General features: G+C 59.8%; 2 non-coding genes across 2 annotated transcripts; both read right to left on the minus strand.

The window, feature by feature from the left end:
• Positions 1–476: 476 nt before the first annotated feature.
• On the minus strand, positions 477–629 carry LOC142796150 (5.8S ribosomal RNA). Its single transcript, XR_012893581.1, has one exon. It is a non-coding gene; the product is annotated as a 5.8S ribosomal RNA (ribosomal RNA).
• Positions 630–2,348: 1,719 nt separating this feature from the next.
• Positions 2,349–4,163, minus strand: LOC142796151 (small subunit ribosomal RNA). Its single transcript, XR_012893582.1, has one exon. It is a non-coding gene; the product is annotated as a small subunit ribosomal RNA (ribosomal RNA).
• Positions 4,164–10,437: the final 6,274 nt, after the last annotated feature.

Raw genomic sequence — 10,437 nt, forward strand, 5'->3', positions numbered from 1 at the left:
GGCCCCGCAGCGTGTTCGAGCGCCCGGTCTACGGGACACCCTGCTTACTTCGAGGGCAACAAGCGCAACGCAAGGCTGCGATCTCGCGCACTTTGCGCACGGCTGGAGAAGCTTTGCTGGCCGGCTTTCGCTCCTCGTGTTTACCGTGCGTTAAAGTTGCGCGTCCGTGGCTCTCGCAGCTCTTGCGCGCCCGGTCGCAGAGAGGAGTACGCAACCTCGACCGCACTTTCCCTGCAGGCTTCCTTCCGACTCGAAGTCCTGCGGCGGTCTCAACGAGGTGCCACATCCTCAATGCAGTCGGTCGCCCCCGTTTCGGTTGGGCTCTGGCACGACGGTCGCCACCGTCTCGCCCTTGAGTGGCCGCTGTTGGCGCTCGCTGTGAGGTGTTCAGCGTGCTGTCCGTGTTGCCGACGCGGTCAAAACGAGTCGACGGCTCACGTTCCCTTGTGCGCCGAAGGCTCTCTTGATATGTGATCCGACCCTCAGACAGACGAAGCCAAGGGAAGACCCAAGGCCGCAATGTGCGTTCAAAGAATCAGTGCTCAGTGTGTCCTGCAATTCACACCAAGTCTCGCAGCTGGCTGCGTTCTTCATCGACCCGAGAACCGAGTGATCCACCGCTTAGAGTCGTGAAAAAGTGTTTGTTCAATTCCGTACAGTCAAAACCAAACGTTTCTGGCACTCGGCCAAACAGTGGCCAAGAAGGGCGCTTTTCAGCGCACGCTTGGACTCCAAAACTCTGCCGCGCCTTTTTCGGCTGCCGCAAATCGAGCAAACGGTGTGTTTCGGACGGCGTTTCGCTTTCGCTACTTGCGAGTGCTTTCGTGGTCCACCCCTCTATAAATACTCGGGAGGCGTCGAAGCCGGTTCTCCAAGCCGGACCCGTAGGTATCGTTGTGTGCTCGCTCTCATTGGCCCGCCTAACCAGAAAATGCCTGCGGTACACCCATTTGGATAAGAGTGCACGCAGATGCGGGCCTCGACGGCTACACATTTCCTCGGGCGGCCGCCTCCCGGCCTCCGTGGAGCGCGGGATGCACGGTCCCATCGACAAGCCTCTCCCGTTTTTACCGTGGCGTCGCGGTTCACCACGGCAGGCGGGTCGGTCTCCTCCGCATAAAAAGGGGGACCCCCGCTTTTTGTTCCACGAAATCGCACAAGCTTTTTTCGCATCCACGGTTTGCCACCGCACACCAAAATGCCGATCCGGCTGCCTACTTTAGCCAACAGGTGGAGCCAGGCGCGCCGTACTTGCGCGGCACTTCCCACGTCCACCGAAGTCGGTGCCAAGGACCACTTTCGGCGCCGGAGCCGCGTACGAGCCTACTCGAGGCGGAAGAACGAAGCCAGCAAGGGCCTGGCCGCAAGTGCGTTCAATTGTCGGGACGTCCAAGTCCCTCGTTCTTCCGTGCTTCCTCTTTCGGCAAGTCGTTGCGGCACCTTCCCAAAGCGCGCAGACCCGCTAATCGCGACGAGCGCGACGTGGCCGTGCCGCCTTTCCCTCGGCAGCAAGCAAAACGCCTGGCAACGTCGACGCTCCCCTAACCGCGATCTCGCACCGTGTTTCGTGTGGCGAATTCAAAAGCCGGCCGGCGCTGCTGCAACCATTACGGTCGGTACGCATACGCCGCGGAGGGCGGGACGGTCATCGGAGCGTGCGGTTCCTCCATCGAGTACTGCGCACCTCGGCCGTCGCATCGCCGTGCCATGACCGGCCGCGCGTCAACGCGAACCGGTGCCAGCGAGATCCCTCGCCTGCAAGAACCGACCGGCAGCCTCCGTCACCCGAGGACGCGGAGGCGCTTGCCGCGGACGGCGGGACGGTATGCACTGGTGCACAGCGGACCCGTCACATCGCCAGTTCCTTGACCGACCGCCGACGCTTGTGCCGTTCCTCTCGTACTTGGCAGTCGCCGCGCGATTGTCGGGTCTCGTTCTTGCACGCTCGAACGGTCGGGAGGGCACTCGGCTGGCGTTTCGGGAACGCGCAGCCTCGCCTTCTACCGACGTAACCACGACTCGCCGTTCGCGCTCCGCCGCTCCTGTTTACAGTACTAGGCGGTCCCGCAGCGGTCGGGTCGCGCATTTCGAGCGCTTCGAGCCACGGTGCAGTGGCGGGTCGAAAGCCGACCTATGAGTGCGTTGCGCCGTTTGTACCCGCGTCCGCCACCTGGCCGACCGTCCAAGGTCGCGGTGTTGGCGTCCGCTGGGCGCAACAATTTGTCACGGGGTGCCGCTCCACATTCAGGCAGCCCCGTGGGGAAAAGCCGACCCCGCGTCCAAACGGGGTCAGCGGCAGAAAGTGTCGGGCGCAGACGCAGCTGAGGCGCTCACCCTTCACAATCCGTTAATGATCCTTCCGCAGGTTCACCTACGGAAACCTTGTTACGACTTTTACTTCCTCTAAATGATCAAGTTTGGTCATCTTTCCAACAGACCGGCGCAACCGAAAGGCCGCGCCGGACATCGGTCCGAAGACCTCACTAAATCATTCAATCGGTAGTAGCGACGGGCGGTGTGTACAAAGGGCAGGGACGTAATCAACGCGAGCTTATGACTCGCGCTTACTGGGAATTCCTCGTTCAAGGGGAACAATTGCAAGCCCCTATCCCAATCACGAAAGAAGTTCCACGGGTTACCCAGTCTTTTCAGACAGGGATAAAGACACGCTGCTTCCTTCAGTGTAGCGCGCGTGCGGCCCCGGACATCTAAGGGCATCACAGACCTGTTATTGCTCTGTTTCGTGCGGCTAGGAGCCGCTTGTCCCTCTAAGAAGGTTGTAAGGTGCTGGGAACCCCGCACCTATTTAATAGGCTAGAGTCTCGTTCGTTATCGGAATTAACCAGACAAATCGCTCCACCAACTAAGAACGGCCATGCACCACCATCCACCGAATCAAGAAAGAGCTCTCAATCTGTCAATCCTCCCAGTGTCCGGGCCGGGTAAGTTTTCCCGTGTTGAGTCAAATTAAGCCGCAGGCTCCACTCCTGGTGGTGCCCTTCCGTCAATTCCTTTAAGTTTCAGCTTTGCAACCATACTTCCCCCGGAACCCAAATACTTTGGTTTCCCGGAAGCTGCCCGCCGAGTCATTTGAGTAACTCAGGCGGATCGCTGGTTGGCATCGTTTATGGTCAGAACTAGGGCGGTATCTGATCGCCTTCGAACCTCTGACTTTCGTTCTTGATCAATGAAAACATTCTTGGCAAATGCTTTCGCAGTAGTTCGTCTTGCGACGGTCCAAGAATTTCACCTCTAGCGCCGCAATACGAATGCCCCCGTCCGTCCCTCTTAATCATTACCTCGTATTCCAAAAACCAACAGAACAGAAACGAGGTCTTGTTCTATTATTCCATGCAAGTTTATTCAGGCGACTCGCCTGCGTTGAGCACTCTAATTTTTTCAAAGTAAAAGCACCGGCCATCTCGAGGCACACAATGAAGTGCACCAAGAAAGAACCGGCATGATGTTCAGTCCGAGCCGTCGCATCGGGTAGATGCACTACTCGTCTGGAACTGAGATCCAACTACGAGCTTTTTAACCGCAGCAGCTTTAGTATACGCTATTGGAGCTGGAATTACCGCGGCTGCTGGCACCAGACTTGCCCTCCAATTGATCCTCGTTAAAGGATTTAGAGTGTACTCATTTCAATTACGGGGCCTCAAAAGAGTCCCGTATTGTTATTTTTCGTCACTACCTCCCCGTGCCGGGAGTGGGTAATTTGCGCGCCTGCTGCCTTCCTTGGATGTGGTAGCCGTTTCTCAGGCTCCCTCTCCGGAATCGAACCCTGATTCTCCGTTACCCGTAACAACCATGGTAAGCAAGTAACCTACCATCGAAAGTTGATAAGGCAGACACTTGAAAGAAACGTCGCCGGCTCGTGGCCATGCGATCAGCACAAAGTTATCCAGAGTCACCACACAATACGGGCCGAAACCCGATCGATCTTGGTCTAATAAAAGCACCCGTTACCCAAAGGGCTCCAGGCTCACTGCATGTATTAGCTCTAGAATTGCCACAGTTATCCAAGTAGGAAGAAACGATCTAAGGAACCATAACTGATTTAATGAGCCATTCGCGGTTTCGCCTTATTTCGGCATGTACTTAGACATGCATGGCTTAATCTTTGAGACAAGCATATGATTACTGGCAGGATCAACCAGGTAATCGTTCGACTGCGCGTCCGTCCTCGCCTTCGGCGGGCCGGACGCAGTCTGTGTGCGGCGGAGGCCACCTTCAGGCGCCCCAACACGCTTATTTTGCACTCCGAGATGACGGCGTTCGAGCTCGCTACGGCACAACCTTCCCGAAAGACGAGTGGGAGCCGTGCGGCAAGAAGCACGTTCATGCTCGCTCTTTTTCGTTGCATCGACTCGGTCGCGCCGTGCGGGTTGCCCAAGCCCGCTGCACTGTCGGTGGACCGGCCGGAACTAGCAACGGAGCCGAGACTGCAAAGCCGCCAGACGACGGGTCACGCCCGCGTCTTCGGCGCTTTCGCATCTGAATCGCCCGAGGACGACACGGAACACACCTCGATATCGTGGTAAAACGGCACCGTCCGACAACCAGCCCCTAACGCATCAAGCGGATGAGGCTGCAGACGACTGCCGTGGATTCCCCTGGAGCAGACCCGAGGACACGCTTGACGAGGCCGAAGCCCGCCGCATATCAGACACCCGGTCGCTTTCGCGTACGCCGCTCACGAGAACCCCCACATAATAGCAGCGATAAGTACCCAGACCTCCTTGGGCACTAATACGAGCGTACTCGAGAAAATTTCACCGCGGGTGTGCCCCGAAACGTGTGGCACGTTGAGCGTGCCACAAGTCTACGTCGCTCTCAAACCCGCCGAGGTCGTAGAATTTGCGACCCTACTCACGAAATTCCCACCGAGGATACGGCCGCAAACGTACCGCACCTTGGGTAGGCCACGAGTTTGTGCAACACTACGCTGACGGCACAGCACCGAGGTCGTGCGCGCACGCACGGGAAAATTCCGCCGCGGTTTCTGCCGAAAACGTGAGGCACCACGACTCTCCGCAAGTTCGCGTCGACTGCGAAAGACCGAAGTCGTGAACGACGTGTCCGCTACTCGCCGCCGACACGCTGGACACCAAACGTACAACGACTCGACGGCGTAGTAGAGGCCCACGACGCGGTTTTCCTTAACGACGTCTCGGCGTGGCACCGACAGGTTAGAACGGCCGACCAACGTTCCCTGTCCGCCGTTCGGCTCAGTCGAAGGGCTCGGCGACTTCGGCAACGCTGCGAAGCCGCACGGTGACGCACGCCATGTCCCCATTTTTTTTTTTTTTCTTTCTGCGTCTGCCGGGGTGCCCCTATAATAGCAGCGATAAGCACCCAGACCGCCGTGGGTCGCTCGCCCCGGCTGACGTGGTTTTTCGTACTCCTGCGGCGGTCGCCGTCAAGCACGTCCAAATACGCTACTTTCGTGGGCGCATTCACGCTCTTTCGCTTCGCCGGAGTGCCAGCACTCACTCTGCCAAAAACGGCGAACATCCGAGCGGCGGTTCCCACTTTTGCGTCGGCGTCGCAAACCCCGCCCCGGCAGACGAGGTTTGCCGTACTCGTGCGACGGTGGCCGGCGGGCACGTCGAAAGACGCCGATATCGTGCGCGAATTGGCGCACCTTGGCTTCACCGGAGTGCCGCCACTGACTCCTCCAAAAACGGCGAAGATCCGAGCGGCGCTTCCCACTTTCGCATCGGCGTCCCGAACTCCGCCCCGGCTGACGCGGTTTACCGTACTCGTGCGACGGTCGCCGGCGAGCACGTGGAAAGACGCCGATATCGTGCCCGAATCGGCTCCGTTCGGCTTCGCCGGAGTGCCAGCACTGGCTCGGCGAAAGACGACGAACATCCGAGCGACGGTTCTCACTATTGCGTACGCGTCGCAAACCCCGCCCCGGCAGACGCACTTTGCCGTACTCGTGCGACGGTCGCCGGCGAGCACGTAGAAAGACGCCGATATCGTGCCGGAATCGGCCCCGTTTGGCTTCGCCGGAGTGCCAGCACTCACTCGGCCACAAACGGCGAACATCCGAGCGGCGGTTCCCACTTAGCCGTCGGCGTCCCGAACTCCGCCCCGGCAGACGCGGTTGCCGAGCTCGTGCGACTAGCGACCGCGAAGCCGTCTCGCGACGCCGCTTTCGTGCGCGGCTCCCACTGCGACCTGGGTCACCCGAGGTCGACGAGCAAGAAAGAATGTCGAAAAAAAATTTTTTTTTTTTTTGCGTCTGCCGGGGTGCCCCTATAATAGCAGCGATAAGCACCCAGACCGCCATGGGTCGCTCGCCCCGGCTGACGTGGTTTTTCGTTTTCCTGCGGTGGTCGTCGTCAAGCACGTCCAAACACGCCACTTTCGTGGGCGCATTCGCGCTCTTTCGCTTCGCCGGAGTGCCAGCACTCACTCTGCCAAAAACGGCGAACATCCTAGTGGCGGTTCCCACTTTTGCGTCGGCGTCGCCAACCCCGCCCCGGCATACGCGGTTTGCCGTACTCGTGCGGCGGTGGCCGGCGGGCACGTCGAAAGACACCGATATCGTGCGCGAGTCGATGCTTCTTGGTCTCGCAGGAGGGCCGCCACTCACTCCTGCAAAAACGGCGAAGATCCGAGCGGCGCTTCCCACTTTTTCGTCGGCATCGCAAACCTCGCCCCGGCAGACGCGCTTTGCCGTACTCGTGCGACGGTCGCCGGCGAGCACGTCGAAATACGCCGATATCGTGCCCGAATCGGCCCCGTTTCGCTTCGCCGGAGTGCCAGCACTCACTCGGCCAAAAACGGCGAACATCCGAGCAGCGGTACCCACTTAGCCGTCGGCATCCCGAACTCCGCGCCGGCTGACGCGGTTGCCGAGCTCGTGCGACTAGCGACCGCGAACGCGTCTCGCGACGCCGCTTTCGTGCGCGGCTCCCATTGCGACCTGGGTTACCCGAGCTCGACCAGCAAAAAAGAAGGTCGAAAAAAAATTTTTTTTTTCTGCGTCTGCCGGGGTGCCCCTATAATAGCAGCGATAAGCACCCAGACCGCCGTGGGTCGCTCGCCCCGGCTGACGTGGTTTTTCGTACTCCTGCAGCGGTCGCCGTCAAGCACGTCCAAATACGCCACTTTCGTGGGCGCTTTCGCGCTCTTTCGCGTCGCCGGTGTGCCAGCACTCACTCTGCCAAAAACGGCGAACATCCTAGTGGCGGTTCCCACTTTTGCGTCGGCGTCGCCAACCCCGCCCCGGCATACGCGGTTTGCCGTACTCGTGCGGCGGTGGCCGGCGGGCACGTCGAAAGACACCGATATCGTGCGCGAGTCGATGCTTCTTGGTCTCGCAGGAGGGCCGCCACTCACTCCTGCAAAAACGGCGAAGATCCGAGCGGCGCTTCCCACTTTTTCGTCGGCATCGCAAACCTCGCCCCGGCAGACGCGCTTTGCCGTACTCGTGCGACGGTCGCCGGCGAGCACGTCGAAATACGCCGATATCGTGCCCGAATCGGCCCCGTTTCGCTTCGCCGGAGTGCCAGCACTCACTCGGCCAAAAACGGCGAACATCCGAGCAGCGGTACCCACTTAGCCGTCGGCATCCCGAACTCCGCGCCGGCTGACGCGGTTGCCGAGCTCGTGCGACTAGCGACCGCGAACGCGTCTCGCGACGCCGCTTTCGTGCGCGGCTCCCATTGCGACCTGGGTTACCCGAGCTCGACCAGCAAAAAAGAAGGTCGAAAAAAAATTTTTTTTTTCTGCGTCTGCCGGGGTGCCCCTATAATAGCAGCGATAAGCACCCAGACCGCCGTGGGTCGCTCGCCCCGGCTGACGTGGTTTTTCGTACTCCTGCAGCGGTCGCCGTCAAGCACGTCCAAATACGCCACTTTCGTGGGCGCTTTCGCGCTCTTTCGCGTCGCCGGTGTGCCAGCACTCACTCTGCCAAAAACGGCCAACATCCGAGCGGCGGTTCCCACTTTTGCGTCGGCGTCGTAAACCCCGCCCCGGCAGACGCGGTTTGCCCTACTCGTTCGACGGTCGCCGGCGAGCGCGTCGAAAGACGCCGATATCGTGCGCTAATTGGCGCTCCTTGGCTTCTCCGGAGTGCCGCCACTCACTCCTCCAAAAACGGCGAAGATCCGAGCGGCGTTCTCCACTTTCGCATCGGCGTCCCGAACTCCGCCCGGGCTGACGCGGTTTACCGTACTCGTGCGACGGTCGCCGCCGGGCACGTCGAAAGACGCCGATATCGTGCCGTAATCGGCCCCGTTTGGCTTCGCCCGAGTGCCAGCACTCACTCGGCCAAAAACGGCGAACATCCGAGCAGCGTTTCCCACTTTCGCATCGGCGTCCCGAAGCCCGCCCCGGCAGACGCGGTTTGCCCTACTCGAGCGACGGTCGCCGGCGATCACGTCGAAAGGCGCCGAATTCGTGCACGAATCGATGCTTCTTGGTCTCGCAGGAGGGCCGCCACTCACTCCTGCAAAAACGGCGAAGATCCGAGTTGCGCTTCCCACTTTTTCGTCGGCGTCCCGAACTACGCCCCGGCTGACGCGGTTTACCGTACTCGTGCGACGGTCGCCGGCGGGCACTTCAAAATACGCCGATTTCGTGGGCGCATTCACGCTGTTTCGCTTCCCCGGAGTGCCAACACTCACTCTGCCGAAAGCGGCGATCATCCGAGCGGCGGTTCCCACTTTTGCGTCGGCTTCGCAAACGGCGCCCCGGCAGACGCGCTCGTGCGACGTACTCGTGCGACGGTCGCCGGCGAGCACGTCGAAAGACGCCGATATCGTGCTCGAATCGACCCCGTTTCGCTTCGCCGGAGTGCTGCCAGTCACGGCGCAGAGAACGGCGAACAAGTGTTTTTTTTTTTTTTTCCTAGAATTTGTGTTATAGAAGGCACATTTGATATCGGACGATAATTTTCAACTTTATCACGCGCACCGATTTTCGTGTAGAGGTTTGCAAGTTTATGGGAATTTCTCCACTTGGAATAATGCGATTTAGTAGTACTACGAGAACTTCATGGATGTACTCAAGGGTACGGGGCAAGTCAGTTACGTCAACACCTGCAGATTTTTTACACTTCAAACTGAAAATTGTTGGTTGTGAGTCCTCGTGTGATATTAAAGGCCGATTCGCTAACACATAGAACAAAGAAAGAAAGGAAGAAAAAACGCCCGCGCTCGCTCAAGAAACCTGGGTTCGCAACAAGTGGCAACAACAAGCAACCGAGCGAGTGCGCCAAAACCCGTGGCGGCCGAACAAACGCGAAGTCCCAACCGCGTCAGCCGGGGCGGCACGGGACAGGAAAAATCACTTCAGCCGGGGCGGCGGGGCACCGAATAAACCTCGTCACCTCGTCGCAGGATAAAAGAGGAAACAAAAAGTCTAAACAGCGTCTGCTGGAGCGAATGCGTAATAAAACAACAACAACAACAAAAAAAAAACACCCGCGCTCAAGAAGTCTGCAATCCTCACAAAAGGCGACTGTGACCGAGCAGCGTCAGCCGGGGCCGTGCGGAAACGGAAAAACCGCGACTACCGGGGCGTCGAGGCACCGAAAAATCCACTTCAGCCGCGGCGAAAAAAAAAACAAAAAGAAAGACGGAGGGGGGGGGGGGGAACCACGTCTGCCGGGGCGAAGGAAAAAAAAAAACGCGTCTGCCGGGGCGAGCCCGGGTGCGGCACCACCGGGAAAACTGTGGCAAACAGACATGGCGATCGAGTGAGTGGGCCGCCAGCCAGGCTCAGCCAAAAAGTGCAAAGTCCGAACTGCGTCAGCCGGGGCGGCAAAAACCGCGTCAGCCGGGGCGGCGCAAAAAACCGCGTCTGCCGGGGCGGCACGAAACCGCGTCAGCCGGGGCGGGGCGAAAACTGCGTCAGCCGGGGCGAAAAGAAAAAAAAAAAACGCGTCTGCCGGGGCAAGCCCGGGTGCGGCACCACCGGGAAAACTGTGGCAAACAGACATGGCGATCGAGTGAGTGGGCCGCCAGCCAGGCACAGCCGAAAAGTGCAAAGTCCGAACCGTGTCAGCCGGGGCGACGCAAAAACCGCGTCAGCCGGGGCGGCGCGAAAACCGCGTCAGCCGGGGCGGCACGAAACCGCGTCAGCCGGGGCGGCGCGAAAACTGCGTCAGCCGGGGCGGCGCGAAAACCTCGTCAGCCGGGGCGAGCGAAAAGGGGGGGGGGGGGAACCACGTCTGCCGGGGCGAAAGAAAAAAAAAACGCGTCTGCCGGGGCGAGCCCGGGTGCGGCACCACCGGGAAGACTGTGGCAAACAGACATGGCGATCGAGTGAGTGGGCCGCCAGCCAGGCTCAGCCCAAAAAGTGCCAAGTCCGAACTGCGTCAGCCGGGGCGGCAAAAACCGCGTCAGCCGGGGCGGCGCGAAAACCGCGTCTGCCGGGGCGGCGCGAAAACTGCGTCAGCCGGGGCGAGCCCGGGTG

This window comes from Rhipicephalus microplus, unplaced genomic scaffold (assembly GCF_043290135.1).
Source record: "Rhipicephalus microplus isolate Deutch F79 unplaced genomic scaffold, USDA_Rmic scaffold_1209, whole genome shotgun sequence".
NCBI lineage: Eukaryota > Metazoa > Arthropoda > Arachnida > Ixodida > Ixodidae > Rhipicephalus > Rhipicephalus microplus.